This window comes from Camelus bactrianus, chromosome 12 (assembly GCF_048773025.1).
Source record: "Camelus bactrianus isolate YW-2024 breed Bactrian camel chromosome 12, ASM4877302v1, whole genome shotgun sequence".
Classification (NCBI taxonomy): Eukaryota; Metazoa; Chordata; class Mammalia; order Artiodactyla; family Camelidae; genus Camelus; species Camelus bactrianus.
In genome coordinates this window covers 12,213,710-12,233,361 of record NC_133550.1, presented here as the reverse complement: position 1 = coordinate 12,233,361, position 19,652 = coordinate 12,213,710, and the positions used below count along the sequence as shown (strand labels likewise).

At 42.6% G+C, this 19,652-nt stretch overlaps 1 long non-coding RNA gene across 2 annotated transcripts in view; it reads right to left on the bottom strand.

The window, feature by feature from the left end:
- The window catches only part of LOC123619403 (uncharacterized), a 56,339-nt gene that overhangs the window by 6,494 nt on the left and 30,193 nt on the right, over positions 1–19,652 (bottom strand). Inside the window, exons 3-4 of one of the 2 annotated variants that reach the window (XR_006728003.2) lie at positions 18,939–19,114; positions 3,837–7,448 (exon numbers count right to left, since the gene is read on the bottom strand). This is a non-coding gene — a long non-coding RNA (uncharacterized LOC123619403). Of the gene's footprint in view, positions 1–3,836; positions 7,449–18,938; positions 19,115–19,652 lie in introns of those variants that run through there. The other variant, XR_012510567.1, reaches the window with a different exon arrangement.

Genomic DNA, 19,652 nt, shown 5'->3' with positions numbered 1-19,652 from the left:
ACTCTATTAGACAATTATTTGATGATGGGAAATCTTTTGTCTGTTTCACCATTATCCTTCAGTCTTTCTCAGAGTGTGAACTCAATAAATGTTTGTTGAAATGAAATAAAAGAAACTGACCCCCAGTGATGGTAAATGGCTCACAAAATTACTATCATACATTCTTTAAAGTGCACTTAAGTCTAGAGTTTTGAGGGTCTAGGAAGATGAGAAATTTAGTTCTACATATATTTATTCAAAGTTCTTACCATGTCTTTCTTTTTTCTTAAATGTACTCCCAATATATTTTGTTGAATTTATATATAATAAAATGTGCCTATCACAAGTGCAGAGTTCACTAAGCTCATTAAAAACTAACAAGTACAAATAAAATATGATAGTATTTCATTAGTGCAGAGGAGGCATCTGAACAGATGTTGTGAAGAAAATTATTTTAATTAATACACTACTGTTACAGGCTGAATTGTGCCCCCCCAAATTTATGTGTTGAAGTTCTTACTCCCAGTATCTCAGAATGTGACCATATTTGGAAATAGGGTCATTACAGAAATAATTAGTTAAGAACACAGAAATAAAACCATGTTAAGATTGGAGTTATACTGTCACAGCCAAGGAGAGAGACTTGAACACATTCTTCTCTAGTGCCTTCAGGTAGAAAATGGCCCTGGTGACACCTTGATCTCAGTATTTTAGACTCAAGGACTGAGACAAGAGGATAGAAATTATTTCAAGCATCTTCTCTGACCATAATGCCATGAAACTAGAAATCAACCACAGAAAAGCAAAGGAGGAATAAAACAACAGTATGGAGATTAAACAACATGCTACTAAAAAAACAATGGGTCAATGATAAAATCAGAGAAGAAATTAAAAAAATACTTTGACATAAACAAGAAAAACACAACCACACAAAAGCTATGGGATGCAGGAGAAGCAGTCCTAAGAGGGAAGTTCATAGTGATACAGGCCTTCCTCAAAAAACAAGAATAATCTCAAGTAAACAACCTAATCTGCCATCTAAAAGGATTAGAAAAAGAAAAGCAAACAAAACCTAAATTCCTCAGAAAGAAGGAGATAATAAAGATCAGGGAGGAAATAAAATAGAGATTAAAAAATAGAAAAAAAAAACAATTAAACCAAGAAGCTGTTTTGAAAGAGTAAACAAAACTGACACACCTCTGGCTAGGCTCACCAAGAAACAAAGAGAAAGAACAAAATAAGAAAGGAAAAAGGAGAAATTACAACCAATACCACAGAAATACAAAAAACCATACAAGAATACTATGAACAACCACATGGAAACAAATTGGACAACCCAGAAGAAGTGGACAGGTTTCTGGAAACATGCAGTCCATGAAGACTGAAACAAGAATATACCACTTGAACCAACCAATCAGTACAAATGAAATAGAGTCAGCAATAAAAACAAAACAAAACAAAAAAAAACCTCCCTACAAATAAAAGCTCAAGACCAAATGGCTTCATCGGAGAATTATACCAAACATACAAAGGAGAACCCATACCAGTCCTTTTCAAATTCTCCCAAAAGACTGAAAAGAAGGCGAACTCCCAAACTCATTCTATGAAGCCACCATCACCTTGATATTGAAACCAGACAAATATACAAGCAAAAAGGAAAATTACAGGTCAGTATCATTGATGAACATAGATGCAAAAGTCCTCAACAAAATATTAGCAGACAGAATCCAACAGCACATTAAAAAGATCATACACCATTATCAAGTTGGTTCATTCCAGGGATACAAGGATGGTTCAACATAAGCAAATCAATCAATGTGATACACCACATCAACAAAAGAAAGGACAAAAACCACATGATCATCTCAATAGATGCAGAAAAAGCATTTGATAAAATTCAGCACCCATTTATTATAAAAACTCTTACCAAGGTGGGTATAGAGGGAACATATCTCAACATAGTAAAAGCTATTGATGACAAACCCACAGCCAGCATAATACTCAGTGGTGAAAAACTGAAAGCCTTCTCACTAAAATCTGGAACAAGACAAGGATGCCCACTCTCACACACTTTTATTCAGCATAGTCTTGGTAGTTCTAGCCACAGCAATCAGGCAAGAAAAAGAAATAAAAAGGGATCCAAATTGGAGAGAAGACGTAAAATTGTCACTTTATGCAGATGACATGATACTATATATACAAAACCCTAAAAGCTCTACACAAAAACTACTAGAGATGGTGAAAGTATTTGGCAAGATAGCAGGATACAAGATTAACATACAGAAATCAGTACATTTCTCTACACTAGCGATGAATTAGCAGGAAAAGAAAGTTTAGAAATGATCCCTTTTAAAATTGAATCGAAAACAAACAGGAATAAATCTGAACAAGGAGGTGAAAGACTTATACATAGAGACTTATACAAATTAAGACTTATACAAAATATTAATTAAGGAAATTAAAGATGACTTAACAAAATGGAAAGATACCCCATGCTCTTGGATTGGAAGAATCAATATTGTTAAAATGGCCACACTGCCCAAGGCAATCTACCAATTTAATATGATCCATATCAAATTACCCAGGACATTTTTCACAGAACTAGAACAAATAATATTAAAATTTGTGCAGAATCACAAAAGACCTAGACCTGCCAAAGCAATACTGAAGAAAAAGAATAAAGCTGAAGGAATAACCCTCCCAAACTTCAGACAATAATACAGAGCTACAGTAATCAAAACAGTGTGGTATTGGCATAAAGACAAATATATGAATCAGTAGCACACAATAAAGAGCCCAGAAATAAACCCACAGACCTACAGTCTTTGACAAAGGAAGCAAGAACATACAATGGAGAAAAGACAGTCTCTTCAGCAAGTGGTGCTGGGAAAACTGGACAGCAGCATGTAAATCAATGAAGTCAGAGCTCTCCCTCACACCATACACAAAAATAAGCTCACATTGGCTTAAAGACTTAAATATAAGACAAGACACAATAAGAAAACATAGGCAAAACATTCTGTGACATAAATCTTAGCAATGTTTTCCTATGGTAGTCTACCCAGGCAATAGAAATAAAATAAAAAATTAACAAATGGGACCTAATTAAACTTATAAGCTTTTTCACAGCAAAGCAACACAAAATGACAACCTACAGAATGGGAGAAAATATTTGTAAAAAATGAGACTGACAAAGGCTTAATTTCCAGAATATATAAACAGCTCACCCAACTTAATTAAAAAAAAAAAAACAAAACCCAATCCAAAAATGGGCAGAAGACCTAAACAAGCAATTCTCCAATGAGGACATACAAATGGCCAACAGGCACATGAAAAAATGATCAATGTCACTAATTATCAGAGAAATGCATATCAAGACTACAATGATATATCATCTCACACTAGTCAAAATGGCCATGATTCAAAAGTTCATAAAAGATAAATGCTAGAGAGGGTGTGGAGAAAAAAAAAAACAACAACCTCCTACGTTGTTGGTGGGAATGCAGCTTGGTGCATCCATTATGGAAAACAGTATGGAGACTCCTCAAAAGACTGAAAATAGACTTACCATATGATCCAGCAATCCCAGTCTTGGGCATATATCCAGAGGGAACTTCAATTTGAAAAGATACATGCACCTCAATGTTCATAGCAGCACTATATACAATAGCCAAGACATGGCAGCAACCTAAATGATCACTGAAAGATTACTGGATAAAATGTCGTGATATATTTATACAATGGAATACTACTCAATGATAAAAAAAAAAAGAATAAACTAATGCCATTTGCAGCAACATGGATGTCCCTGGAGAATGTCATTCTAAGTGAAGTAAGCCAGAAAGAGAAAGAAAATACCATATGGTATCACTCATATGTGGAATCTAAAAAAAAAAAAAAAAACCAAACTGAAGTACTCATCTATAAAACAGAAACATACTCAAAGACATAGTAAACAATCTTATGGTTACCAGGGAAAAATTTGGGAGTTTGAGATTTACAAATGTTAGCTACTATATATAAAAATAGATTAACAAAAAAAAGTTTCTGTATAGCACAGGGAATTACATTCAATATCTTGTAATAATGTTTAATGAAAATAAATATATGTATGTATATGCATGACTGGGACATTATGCTATACACAAGAAATGGATCCATTGTAACTGACTGTACTTAAATTTTAAAACATTTAATAAATATGACAAAAATCAGTGAGCTAAAGAAAAAGAACAGAAAAAAAAAAAGAGAATGAAAACAAATGAAGACCGTTTAAGACACCTCTGGGACAATATAGAGCACACAACATTCACATTCAGGGATCCCAGAAGGAGAAGAAACAGAAAAAAGGCCCAAGAAAATATTTGAAGAGATAATAGCTGAAAACTTCCCTAATGTGGGGAAGCAAACAGTCACCCAAGTCCAGGAAGTACAGAGTCCCACACAGGATTACCCCACAGAGGAGCACAGCAAGACAGATTATCCGTAAAATTTCAAAAATTAAAGATAAAGAGAGAGTATTAAAAGCATCAAAGGAAAAGCAACAAATAACATACAAAGGAACTCCCATAAGGTTATCAGCTGCTTTTTCAGCAGAAACCCTGAAGGCCAGAAGGGAGTGGCATGATATATTTAAAGTGATGAAAGAAAAACCAACAGCTAAGAATATTATATCCAGCAAGGCTCTTGTTCAGATTTGCTGGAGAAATCAAAAGCTTTACAGACAAGCAAAAGATAAAAGAATTAAGCACCACCAAACCAGCTTTACAACAAATGCTAAAGGAACTTCTCTAAGCAGAGAAGAAAAGGCCACAAGTAGAACAAACAAACAAACAAGCTCACTGGTAAAGACAAATTTCAAATACATTCTCAAACCTGTCACATCTTGCCTCCCAAAGGTATTCATTTAGAAATACTTGCATGTCTTCTTGGCCAAGTGCTGGGCTGGAGACCTGTAATACACTGGAAACCAAGGCATAGACTCTGTTCCCAAGTGGCTGAGCCTCAGTTATAATAAAGTACAGAGAAGGCTGTTGTAGGCAGAGTACCAGATAATTAAAATCATGACCTATCCCTCTCTCACAATTCTTAAAATCATTATTCATTATTCTGACCCTGATGCTCCTTCAGGATACACAGGATGTTAGCAAAGTTCCCCAGGGGAAAGCAGACTCAGTGCTCTGGGCAAGGGAGACATTGTGGACCCCACCCTGGCTGTGCTGAGTAGGAGAATTTCCCTTTGAGTGACTCCCACTGAGACCTACTGCCCACATTCAACTGTCTCCTAGGTATTCAGGGATAACTCCGCTGTCTTGTGAGCAGATCACTTGCTACCCAAAGATCTACATTGCACAAGCAGGAGGCAACATGTTTTAAAATATCTCTGGCTACTTTACAGTGATTGTCAAAGTGTTTTACTTAAGTAGATGTTTACAGATGGTTGATGGGAGAGAGGAAGAAAGAGAGGTGGACACAGATAGGGGTTGGACACAGAATTTCACATGTCTAGGTGTCACAAGGGACAATTTCCACTCAGAGGATCACCTTATATTTGTGACTTTTAGTAGACTTACTTTAGCTTCCACATGAGATTGAATAAGAAAAACATATATAAATATATATATACACATATATGTATATATGTCTGTGTGTATACACACACACGCACACACACACACACACACACACACAACCCCCTTAAAAAAATCCTCAGTTTATAAAACATGTTCTAATGAAGGTTAAATTAGAAAGGACCACTTTTGAATGGAGCAGTGTTTCTCATAAGCAGTTACACAGCGCCCTCTGGTGGCCTTGTGAGAAATGGCATGAGTGCTGCTTGGTTTCATGGATTTTTCAGATAAGTAGCCAACATTCACACTTGCACACCATCGGTCTTGCTGTTAGAAGAAACCAAATTCTGTAAGATTAAAAGTTTCGGTGTTCCCTTATAGTGGAAGTCCTTGTCTGGACCATGACACAACAGGGCACTTCCTAAGTGCAATGTTTCAGGGAGCGTTGGTGGAGTACCTGAGTCAGGCCCTGGGTCCAGAGCAGAGAACAGACAGGAGGTCACTGCATCACAGGACCTGAAGGGAGAGGCTGGGAACATGCTGGGGACACCTGTCCACATCCCAGCTCTGTGTGTCTGATATATAGAAGTTAGTCTATCCAACCAAGGACATTTATGGCACTTTGATGTTTATATTAACACTAAAACCTAAACAAAAATGAGAAATCTATCACACAACATATTTATCTAATTTCACCTAAATTTATGTAGAACTTGAAAAAATGAGACTACCCGACATTACCAGTCACTTTTTCACATGAGTAATTATCACATCCATTTAAAACTTTAGAAAACATGAATTTAATGGCTGCATAATATTCCTTATAATGCTTTTAATTAAAGGACCAGTTTCTATTGTTCCTGCTCCCAGGTTTCTCAACAACCATGTCTTGTTCTTCTCTGAAATTGGAGCCAAATTCTATCTTACACAGGCAGGTTCCAAATCTAGGATCACTCCCTGAACTTCCTGCTCATGATCTCTATCCTTTTATCCTAGGATGGCAAGCATTCACACCACGTCTTCTCTCTTTCTCTGGATTCAGAGCTTTGCTCAGATCAGAATTCTCCTCAATCAGTTCCCAGTCTGCTCTCTGCACAGTGCTTGACCTATACTAAATACTCAGTGAAGACCTGGAAACAGTAAATCTAAATGAGTTATGCACTATGGCTAATGTCACCCTAAACCTAGATTTAAGTCCTGGAAAATAATCAGTGTTATCTTGAAGCAAAAGGACTGGTTCATTGTTTGCAAGGTTTGCAAACCAGGTGAACACCACCTTCACCTATAACTGCAAGTATGTTCCTGGGTGGTTGAGGAGTTGAAGGACTTTTGAAAGTAAACCCTGCAGAATATATAGGTGGGAGACTTACAAGGGGATTGGAAGGCCTTTGCAGACTGACTACACGTTCTTGCAGATGGACCCCAAGTTTTCCATGATTGGCTGACATCGAGGCATCTGCTTAAAGGCTTTACCAGGTGAGACCCTTAGCAGAATCAGAAGTCCTTAGAGTTTTGTTTTGTGGGTTTCTAAGAACTCTGGAGTATGTTACTTAACCCCAGGTCTGTCATGAGTTACACAGTTTCTCAAGTTTCCCACACCTCCAACTGGCCAAGGGATGTTTGGGGTTCTATACTGAAGGCATTTTCTAGAGGTGAATTTGGCTTTGCATTCAGACTTTGATGTGATGATTTTTGGCCAAGCCCTACAAATTGACACGGAGCCTGTGCTCCTAACAATGAAGTTGGAGCTTCAGCCCAGGCAGCTCTTCCTTTTGGTCTTCTGGTCTCCACTTCATCTGCTCCCAGTTATATCAGGGCCTTCTGTCTTTCCTCTTCCAGGGAGAACTTGGAACTTCCTCCATCCGAAGACCCATGTTCTTTGCATCAGGGGCTCCATCTCTGGGCAGAGAAGAGAGGCGCTGATCATGAACACACTCAGTTACCTCAGACCATGGGATCACCCTGTCCTTACTTTGATTAGACATGATGGCCACTCCTTTTTCCCCATTTGTCGATTTGGGCAAAAGGTTCCTTCCCCTGCAGAAGATGAATGGCAAAGATGCCAGTCCTGGAAGCTGGAGCAGGGGTGGTGCAGAGGGGCACTGCGGGGGCAGCCTGAGGGGTGGCAGGGCCTGTGAGTAGCTCCCAGGGGCCCTGGCATGAGGCTCTAAACTTCCTGCCAATTCTCATGCACCTGACATATTTTCTTAAGGCTCTTTCTGCTCATATGAGCTCAACTGGGTGCCGCTGCTGCAATTTGAAATTCCCTTGGATGGATCACATCCAGGATGCTGCTACTCGGTGACCTCCCTTATTTTTAATTTTTAAAATTTTTATTTAAAGCAAAAACAATGATAATCACTCTCCCTATATATTATACAGACAGACACAGCAGGCCACAAGTAGTAAGTTATCTCTGATGAGAATAATCAGAATAATCAGAAAGTGTATAGACACATAAGGAGCATTGGGAGTCCCAGCACTGCAGTGAGGGGAGTCAGGAGAGACTGACTAACACTGACAGCAGTGTCCTTTGCTCTGGCTCTGGAGCTGTCACAGGCAGGACAGGTGTAGCTGGCTCTCGGTCTGCTGGTGTTTCCACAGTGGGTTCTGGAGCTGGTGCTGTACCTCCACGAAGGGAAACTATCATCAACAGGACTGCATTTCCACATGTATCCCAAAGACAGGAAAGTCCTCACTGACAATCAGAGAGGTCCCAGTCCAAGATCCCACCCCCAGGAAGTGTTCTTAGACTGCAGTCCAGGGGAACAGTGATCTAAGCCTCCTCATTGCTCCTGGCCCTGTCCTCCCAACCTCGAGAGGCTCCGCTCTGTCTGGCCCAGGGCCTTCCCCTTCCCACTCACCCCATCACCCACCCTGCATCCTCCTCACAGTCACCCTCTGCCTCTAGGCTCCAGGTGCTCCCGCTGTGCCAGGAGAAGCTGCGCCTGTGCTCCAAGTCTGAGCCAGGCATGCTGAGCTCTATGTAGGCCAGTAGCATCTTCAGGAAGGGAAATTCTGGGGGCTGGTAGAAATCCTCTAGGCACTGGTGCAGCCAGGTGCCCAGGATGGAGGACTTGGTCCTGTGGGTAGCCACGGGGACAGCAGAGTCAGAGACCTGGACTTGCCTTCCATGCTGCACTTCCAAGGCAGCCCTGTGGCGACGTGGGCATTTTTGCCTTTGGCTCCTGCTGTCCAGAGGCCGGTTCTAATCCATGTCCCATCTAACATGGCGGTCTTGGCAGAGGTAGGCCTGACCATAGAGGAGGGGTTTCTACAAGACTTTGGAAGTGACTGCCCTTGGTCAGTGGTATGACAACCTCTCCATGTCTTCAGGGATGCCTGACACACTGCTCTGTCCCTCTCACTGCCCCTCCCTGCTGAATGTCACCTCTGTGAGGACAGGCAGGCTATTTGCTCTGGGCACTACTCTCTCGGGAAGACAGAAGGTGCTCTATGACAATCTGACCCAGGAGGGAAAGGACAGGCTGAGTCTCTCACCCAGGCTTCCTGTGGGCCGCCTCACATCTCAGACTTTAGCTACTGCACCTGCCTGCTGCCTAGTATTCCAGGGGCCCTGGCTGGGTCTCCTTCTGTCCCTGCCACTCACCTCCTACAAGGCAGGCTCTGCTGTCCCCTGAGGGTCACTGGGTCCCCTGAGCACCAGCTGAGTCCCCACCATTGGGGAGAGCAGGTTGCTCTCCACCCCTTGTGTTCTGGGTCCCAGGAAGGGGATGGAGGCAGGGCTGAGATGGGGAGGGAGAGGCTATGGGTTCCTTAGGTGCTGACTTTTCTCTGACCTCCCGGATGCTCCTCACAGCACCAAAGCCTTGTCTACAGCTCTCTGGTTCTCCTTTCCTCTTTTCCAGGAGAAGCCAGAAGACTACTGCTCTCAATCCAGAATCATAAAATGTGTGGAATCCAGGATTCTGCCTGCTCCTGCCCATCCACGGAGCCCACAGCTCCATGGTGTTTTGGGACCAGGGAGTTCCTCCTTCTTCAATCAAAGAAACTCACTGTTTCAGCTGGTCCAGTGGTCCACTGTACTCATCACAGTAAGGGAGGACGCATCCATATCTAGAGGAGACCAGGAAGCTGTCACATGGACTGTACAGAGGGCTACATGGGCCTGATGTCTATTGTGACAGTGTGACTCCCAGCAGAATGGAAGCCCTGGAGAGCAGGCGTGGTATCTGCTCGGGCGGATATGAATCCAGCATCTCTCAGCTGAATAAACCCACATCCTCTCACAAGGGACTCGGCAGTACCGCAAGACTTGTACCTTTTCTCACGAGACTAAGTCCCCTTCTCTGGGGAGTGCAACCACAATTATTGTGAGGCAAATTTCCTCAAGTCTGTGAAGAAATTTTTCCATCGCCAGAATCTTTCCTACTTCACACCAGAGACTAACTTCTTTTCTCCTCATATGTGAGTTTCTTTATCTGGTGAAGTGTGACTTAGCCACTGTCCAGTGATTATCCAGGGGTTCTCTTCCAAGTGGATCTGAAAATCTCATGGGATTTGAAACATTCCCTGTGAGACGAAGCCTGGTGTCCTGGCAAGTTAATTCCCAAGAAAAGGGACAAATCTCACGAGGTTGCTGAGCCCCTTGTGAGAGGATCTGGGTTAATTCAGCCAAGAGTGGCTGGACTCACGATCCCCTGAGAAGAAAATCCGTTCTTACAGACTAAAGGAGTTAGTCTCAGGAGTGATGAAAGGCAGAATCTGTCGATTTCTTCCTTTTGGGAGTGATTAGTTTTGATTTTCAATAAGGCGAATTACTTTACCCAGAAGAATGGGCTAAATCCCATGAGAAAATGACAAACCTCACTAGATTCGTCTTCACCAGGAGAGGACTATTGCTGATCACCTGAGAGTGCCTGGGCACCAGCTAGCCTGAGAAGGGAGCCCATGTTTACAGTAAAAGTGATCTGTTCCCAAGACTGCAAAAGGGTACAATTAGCCATGATGATTCCTTCATCTGTGTTATGAACACAGTCGGCTTCTAATAACAGGGATTATGTTTCTGAGAGACTGGAGAGATTGCTGAGTCCCTCGTGAGAGAATACGGGTATATTCAATAGGCGGTGGCTGGATTCATGCTCACTTGAGGAAAAAATCCATCCTTACAGAGAAATGGATTTAGACTCAGGAGTGACGAAGGACTGAATCTGGGTATGAAGTGATTTCTTCCCTTCAGGGGGGAAATGGATTTGATTTCCAAAATGAGAATTCCTTTCCCCAGAGTAGTGGGCTAAATCTCATGATAAAAGGGAAAATCTCGTAAGATTTGGCACCACCTGGAGAAGGTTAGGAGTGACCATCCAAGAGTGCCTGGCTACTTCTCAACTGAGAAGGGAACCCATATTTACAGTAAAAAGGAATTATAATCAGGGCTGCAAATGGAAATAATCTCATGATGGTAATTTCTTCACTCCTGTTGAGACTTGATTTGGCTTCCAATAATGGGGATTACTCTCCCAAGAGCAGTGAGTTTTGTAACTCTGTAAGAGGGATTATATCATGATATTTGCCATACTAATTGTGATAAGATTTTAAAAATTGCCCTAGAGTGCCTGGGTTTCTATGCTTCTTAGGAGGGAATCTGCATATGTTGAGAAAAGGAGTAACTCTCAAGGGTAACATAAAACATAATGTAAAGATGGATGGGTTGCTTCACCAGAGTTAGGAATAGTTTTGACTCACAATAATCAGGAATTATCTTGTCAGAACACCAGGCTTAGTCTCATGGGGAATGGTGCAAACCCCACGACTTTTACAAACCTGCTTGGAAGAGAATCTCTGTATAATCACTGGACAGTGGCTAAGCCACACTTTGCCAGAGAAAGAAACCTATTTATGGAGAGAAAAGCAGTTAGTCTCTGGTGTGAAGTAGGAACGAATCTGGCAATGGATGGATTTCTTCACGGACTTAAAAGGACATTTGCCTTGCAGTAATTGGGACTACTTTCCACAAGGCAGATGTCTTCATCTCGAGAGAAAAGAGACAAGTCCTGCGAGATCGCCACGCTCCTTGTGATAGGATATGGGTTTATTCAGCAGAGAGTGGCTGGATTCACGCTCACCTGAGAAGAAAATCCATATTTACAGTTGAAAAATGATTTGTGATTGGATTAGGTGTCCCCGTCCTAGGAGACCAAGAGCAGGGATCCTTGAGGGGAGAGCAGTGTGGCCCCAGATCCACTCAGACCTGTGATGGGGCTGGCTGAGCTCATTTTTCAAATATATAGGAAGGGCCACTAGAAACAGGCGATTTTCTAGGAAAAACCATCATTTAATGCATCAAGAAGACACCAGGTCTGTCTTCAGGGCTTCCATTCTGCCGGGAGTCACGCTGTCACACTAGGCGTCACATCCAGGTAGTGTTCTTAGCACAGGCCGTACGATGGCTTCCTGCTCTCCTGCAGATAGGAATGTGCCCTCCCTTACTGTGATGAGTGCAGTGGACCGCTGGACCAGCTGAAACAGTGAGTTTCTTTGATGAAGGAGGGAGGGACTTCCTGCTCCAAAAACAGCGTGGAGCTGGGGCTTAGTCGATGGGCAGGAGCAGGCAAAACCGTGGATCCCACACAACTTATGATTCTGGCTTGAGAGCAGAAGTCTTAGGGCTTTGCCTGGCAAAAAGGAAAGGAGAACCAGAGAGCTGTGGACAAGGCTTTGGTGCTGTGAGGAGCATTCAGGAGGTCAGAGGACAGTCAGCCCCTCAGAGAACCCACAGCCATTCCCTCTCTGTCTTAGCCTTGACTCCATCCCCTTCCTGGGACCCAGAACACAAAAGGTGGAAAGCAGCCTGCTCTCCATCTGGTGGAGCCTCAGTGGTGGGGACTCAGCTGGTGCTCAAGGGACCCAGTGAGTCTGAGGTGACAGCAGAGCCTGCCCTGTGGGAGGTGAGTGGCAGGGGCAGCAGGAGACCCAGACAGGGCCCCTGAAGGATTAGACAACAGGTAGGTACACGAGCTGAAATCTGAGTGGTGAGGAGGCCCATGGGAAGTCTCGGTGGGAGACAGAGCCTGCTTTTTCCCTCCTGGGTCAGAGGCTCACAGAGCACTCCTTGTCACTTCAAAAGGCTTGTTGCCTACCTCTGCCAAGACCGCCATGTTAGTTGGGGCATGGATTAGAACTGGCCTCACAAGACCTAACTCCACGAGGGCACTGCTGTCATGTGGTCCAGGCACTGATTACTTAACGAGGTTCTGGCAGGGTCCATCGACGTGGTGCACAGTATCGTGGACTGGATGGGCCACATCGAGGGTTTCAGAAGTCATCGAGGTCTATTTACTTATTTACCTATTTTGCTGGCGGTTTGATATATGTGTTAGCAGTGATTTTAGAATTTTAACAAGGTTTTACTGACATCCAGCTTGTTTTCCTTCAGAAGGGGAAGAGCCTGACAAAACCTAAGACTGAACAGAAGCCACTAGAAGGCCTCTTAAGGGAAAGTGGAGGCTGTGCTCATGGGCAGGGTCGGGAGTGGTTTTGGAAATAATTTTGTACCTGCTGGAAGAAAAGGTCCAAAACTTATACTCCATAGGACAAGGTCACGATCATTGCAGCCATGATAAACTTGAAAGGGAGTTAACTACCACACACATTAAAAAAAAAGGTAAAACAAAATAGCATTCTCTCACATATCTACAAAATGCTTGGCTTTGACTATAATTAAGTATATCTTTTAGGGCAGTAGTTCTCAGACCTTCTGTTTTTAGGATCCTTTTCTGTTCTTAAAAGATTATTGAGGACTCTAACAAGTTTTTTTTTTTAACGTAGGTTACAGCTATCAATATTTACCATATTAAAAATTAAAAGAAAAATCTCAATCTTTTATTAATTCAATTAAAAATAACAATAACTGCAGCTTCTGGCCTGGTCCCTCTGCATCCACTTCGCCAGAGCCTCTCCTCCTGTAGACAGTATTTACAAGTTCACCACCCAGAAGGGAATGCAACCAATAAAATCACAAACATTGTGAATAAAGCTAACTCGAACAACAGACATTCAAATGAAAACGCTGGGATCTCTTGTAATAGCTCAGAAGGGAAGTTAGGTTTCGACAGAGATGGAAGGGTCACAGGACCCTGTTTAGAACAATCCACCTCATAGCTCAGTATGCCACACGCGTGGTCTCCGAATTCTGAGGCTCAGGGTGTGACACAGAATGAACAATCTATGTAATGTCTCTCGATTCCACTCCAAGTTATCATGTGCCCCAAGATTCTGGAAAAAAGACACAACACCTTACATGTGACGTATTTCCAAAGTTTGGGTAAAGGTCACCTACAGACAGGAAACCGAAGCAAGAAGAGTGGGCTCTCTCAACGCCGCTGTCCCCCTCACCACGTTGGTGACCTGAAACCCTGGGAGTGACTCTGGAAACAGCAAGGAAGTCATGATGCTCACACTGCACACGTGGTAAGAAGGGATACAATAATCTGAATTTTAAATTCATTACCATGATCAACACAAGCTAATCACTGGAAGTTAATCTGCGAGACAGGCGGCTGACTCTCCTTTTCCTTACTTCCGGGGAGACAGCTCTCCCTAAGAATAACGCTGGAGCTGTGCAGGTGCACACTCGTGTGTTTCCTTTTCAATGAAGCAAGAACCGTGTGGTTCTCTTTCATGAATACAACTCTGACAACAGAATCTTGGCCCTCTCTTCCTGCTACCTGTAATGAAAATTCCTGCGTTTTCTAAAGGACATGAATTATAGACTCAAGTGACTCACTCTATATACTTAATATAAATACATATCAGGTCTACTTTTTCAGCTTTTCACTAGTTTAAATTTTAGATATTGACAACTTGTCATTATTCACAGTAATTGGTATTTTTTAATCACAGTGTGTTCTGGATTATTTAGTATTCACTCTGAGCCAATGAGATGATTTCATTTTTGAGATCCGTAGGCCCATCTCTTTAAGTGAGCTTCAAACCAAGAGCTACGCAGCATGTAAATAACTCAGTTAGCTAATGGGGCCAGTGGAATCCAAAGTGGTTTATCTCTACAACCTAAGCCCTGACCCAGAGTCAAGGTTTAGCTGCAGAGCTGTGTCCTTTTTATGCTACTGGAAATGTTCCTGACACCTCGCTCGAATGCTAAATTCAAAGGAAACTGCTTGAGTCGGGGTTGGAGGGTGGGCAGAGTCTAACATACCCACAGGGAAAGAAACAGGGAAGACAGGAGTGCCCCTACTGGTCAAAGAGGAAAAAACGAAAGCTAAGTGACTCACGGAGGTCATGGAGCTAGTAACTGGCAGAGCCGAGATGTAAATCCAGGTCTGCAACTGGAAAGCCAAGGACCATAAGATTTCCATTCAACACAAATGCCAAAACACTGTTTGTTCTTTCCAGTAATTATTTCTTATTTGTTGATGTTTAAAGAGGTACTGAGTCATAAAAGACTATTTCATACCCAACTGCTTGTCCTACTGTGCACTTCCACGCCCCACAGACACTGACAGACACAGAAATGAGCTCCCCTCGCCCAGGCCAGGAGGTCTCATGTGAGGCCCCCACTCCCAGGATGTTCCCTTCCCAGCGGCCATGAAGGGAACCACGTCGGCTTTGCCGGGAGCCAGGTGTCACTGTCTTACAGAAGGACACGCACTGCCTTACGACACGATGACTTCTCCTACTGCTGGGCCTTCATGCGTCATCTCCCCTTCTAGAACACTCTTCCCAGTTCTAAAGAGGTATCTAACTACATCCCTTTCTCAAGATGTGATATCTAGGATCTGTACCACCCAGCGTAGCACTTGCACAGTCACCGTCAACTGCTGTTACACGTCTTGTACCTTCAGCGAGGCTACCTCTGAGGTCAGGCTCGCTGTGGAAAACACCAATGGCTGCTCACCCTACAGTCACTCCAACTTCTCCCTTGCTAACAGAACCTTAATTTTGTTTGGCTGGTAATGTGCCTAATTCCAGGGAACACATCGTGATTCTTCTCACCAGTCAGTAACCCCACCCCTCCGTGTGGGCGATCAGCCTAGGTGTGGGCATGCAACCCGATTCTGGCCAGTGAGTAAGAGGAAGTCTACAGACTGGGTTCCAGGAAAATTACATCCCTTGATAAGAAAAAGAACAAAAGAAGACCCTTCTTTGCACCCATGCCCCTGCCTTCCTCCTCGCCGCCCTCTCCTATGGGAAACCGCGAATGAAGACATCACCAACACTGGCTGGCATTGTGGGAAGCTGGACAGAGCCTGGTCCCCCCGCGTTTGCCCACCGCCCTGCGTTAATTCTCTGCTGCAAGCAAAGGGCCAAGGAGCTCCTCGAGCTCAGAAAGATGGATGCTGCTAAATTTTGCCTGAGTTTCCAAATGATGAATACATGTGTTTATCTGGTTTATAACGTTGTAATTGAAATTACGGGGGGAAATCCATCAAGAATGAAGAAAGCAAATGACTAATAACAGCAAAATACTGTTCTTGTTGTTTTTTCTAAATCAAAGAACATTCAAAAGAGCCAGAGAGCACACAAGGCAGCGCCAACATCGTGAAAAGAAGTGAAACGGGTCAAGCCAGCAGCCTCAGCCACCGTGCGCCCTGAGCCACTTCCTGGTTCACAGCACAGGGACTCAGAGGCCCAGCGGAAAGTCAGACCGAAAGCCTGCGCCAGGCTCTTGGGTCACGGAGACAGAACCACCAAGGCCAGGGGACTTGAACGGCCAACATCCTGGAGAAGAGACAGAACAGTTCATGCCATGATGCTTTTCCCTGAAAATATTTACAATTCCTAAACTTCATGAGCAAGGGGCCGAGAAACTAAGCACAGGACGGTGTTTAAGAGACTGAAATGAGGAACAGAGCTGCCATCAGTCTCAAAACGCCAGCAAGACAGGAACTGAACTCCAGGGCCTGACAGAGAGAAAGGTTCTTGGGAAACACATGAGGCTTTCTACTAAAATCCTTAAGGGCTATGCCCTAAAAATAAAGTGAACCAAAAAGGTTCACCCTCAGAAAGTCTGAAACCATGCTGCAAAGTCTCTGCATCTGATGGGATCACTGGAATTTGCTCCTAGACTACCTGTCTGCCAAGGGAAAAAAACTAAATACACTATGGTGAAGATGCCGTCATCCAGAGCACCTGTAATTACATGCACACAATATCCAGCATTCGATAAAAATCTGCAGAGCCCATGTGGAGTCAGGGCCAGGACTGAGAGCCAAGAGAAAAAGACGCAACAGACAAAGACCCACAGGTGATCCAGATATGTGTGTATATATACATGCAATGGAATACTACTTGGCCATAAACAGAATGAAGTTGTGCCATCTGCAGCAACATGCATGGGCCTGGAGATTGTCATTCTCAGTGAAGTAAGTCAGGCACAGAAAGAAAAACACCAAGTGACGTCACTTACATGTGGAATCTAAAAAAAATAGACAAATGAATTTCTTTATAAAACATAAGCAGACTCATAGACATAGAAAACAAACTTATGGTTACCAGGAGGGAAAGGCGATGGGCAGGGATAAATTGGGACTTTGGGATTTGCAGATACTGACTACTATATAAAACATATAAAACTGCAGGTAGATTACAAACCTAAATGTGAAAGACACAAAAAATAAAACTTCTAGAGGAAAACGAGAGAATATCTTCATGACCCTGAGGTATGAGAAGCCATCTTAAACAGAACAGAAAAAGGAAAAGAGTAATTGGGGTTCATTAAAACTGATGGCATCTTCATAAATAGATTCCATTAGGAGTGAAAAGGCATAGCACGGAGAGAGAGGACACTCACAATACAAATACAATTATCTAACAAAGGACTCACAATCAGACGGTGTAAACTCTTATAAAACAGGCCAGAAGAAAGAGGCTATCTAAAAAGCCAATCAACATACAAAAAGCACTCAAACTCATCAATCACTAGGCAAATGTAAATTAAAACCAAAATGTGAGGTTACTGCACTCACAGTAGAATAGCCAAAATTTAAAAAACTGATAATGTCAAGTCCTGGTGAAGACGCGGAGCAGGCAGAACTCTCCCACACTGCTTGCCGTCAGAATGTACCGGCCACAGCCACTTCAGAACTGCCTTCAACAGAGTCCGGCAGTGCCGAGACCCACACACCTGTCATCTAAGAATGCCACTCTGAGGTATAAATCCCACAGAATGGTGTTCATGATGTGAACGAAAATAAATGCATGTGAAAATTCTGAGCAGCATTATTATTAATAGGCAAAATTTTAAAAAAAGTAAATATCCATTAACAATATATGATGGATAGAATAGATAAACCGAGCATATTTACACAATGGCAAACTACATGGTCACGGAAGTTCATTAACTACTGCTACGCTTAACAACACAGTGAATCAAAAACATAAGTAAATGACACCAGGCTCAAGAGTGTATATAATATAATTCCATTTATATAAAGTTCAAATACCTGCAAAACTAATCTATGGTGACAGAACTCAAAGTAACAGTTACCTTTGAAATTGGAAGAGGGAACAAGGGAGGATTCTGGGGGAAATGGTAATTTTTTTTTCTGGATGGAGGGGGAGTTATATAAGTGTGTTCACTTTGTAGGAATTCACTAATTTCTGCACTTGTGATGTGATGACTATTGTGATGGTTAATCTCACATGTCAGCTTGACTGGGCTACAGGGTGCCCAGACAGCTAGTAAAACATTATTTCTGTGTGTGTCTGTAGGGTCTTTCCAGAAGAGATTAGCATCTGAATCGGAACACTAAAAAAGACGCCCTCACCAATGTAAGCGGGCAACATCCAATCAGCTGAAGATCTGACCAGAGCACAAAGGCAGAGGAAAGGTGAGCTTGCTGCCTGCTTAAGCTGGACATTACCTTGTCCTGTCCTGGACATCAGCCCTCCCGGACGTGGGCCTGAGACTCGGACTGGAACTTACGTCATGGGCTCCCCTGGTTCTCAGGCCTGTAGGTTTGGACTGGAATTACACCACCAGCTTTCCGGGGCCCTCAGTCTGCAGATGGCAGATTGTGGGACTTTTCAGCCTCCCTAATCATGTGAACCAATCTTTCATAATAAATCTCTTTCTCTATGTCTCTATATATAGATCCAATTTGTTCTGTTTTTCTGAAAACCCCAATTACAGTTGAACACCTCTCTGTATTATGTTATGTTTAAATTTTAAAGTTTACCCAAATAAAAAGTCTTCTTTTGGGATAATGAAAATGTTTTAGAGCTAGACACAAGTGGTAGATGGATAACATTGTGAATGTACTCAATGCCAATGAACTGGACATTTTAAAAAGGTTAAATGTACGTTACATGAATCACCATAACCCCAAAACATAACTGCAGCACAACACTGTATATACTCGTCAGTAAGTGTCCACAATCACGCACAGCAGGAGCATGACGCCAACTTACCGGCTGCTGCATCCCTGTCTACCAAACTGTCATCTTCAGAAGTCTGGAAGTCCATAATGACACCTGCCCCGTCTGAGAGCTCCTCGTCACCGCTCACACGGGTGATGCTGTTGTAGCTGTTTCTATAGGAGCCTCCATGGAACAGTTGCTCAGACTCCATTTAGCTGTCCAGGTATCTGAAAAACAGAGAAAAAAAAGGCTTAAGATTTTCCCAACATATAATAAAAACCATCTAGTTTAACAATTCTAAAGGAAATTTCTGATCTCTGTATTCAAAAAAAAAAGCACTAAGTCCATTCACTGTGACAATAGCTAACCCTAGTGTGTTAAGCCTTCGGGGATGATTTAATAATTCTATTCTCTCCAAGCAGTTGTAAGAAAGAATGAAGAATTTCTTCGGGTAGCAGCATAAAACAATCTCCAACCCACCTATGGTCAATTAATCTTCAATTACTCTTCAATAAAGGAGGTAAGAATATACAATGGAGAAAAGACAGTCTCTTCGGCAAGCGGTGTCGGGAAAACTGGACAGCTGCGTGTAAATCAGTGAAGTTAGACCACTCCCTCACACCACACACAAAAACAAACTCAAAATGGCTTAAACACTTAAACATAAGATAAGATTCTATAAACTTCCTAGAAGAAAACAAGCAAAACAAAAACATTCTCTGACATAAATTTTAGCAATGTTCTCCTAGGGTAGTCTACCCAAGC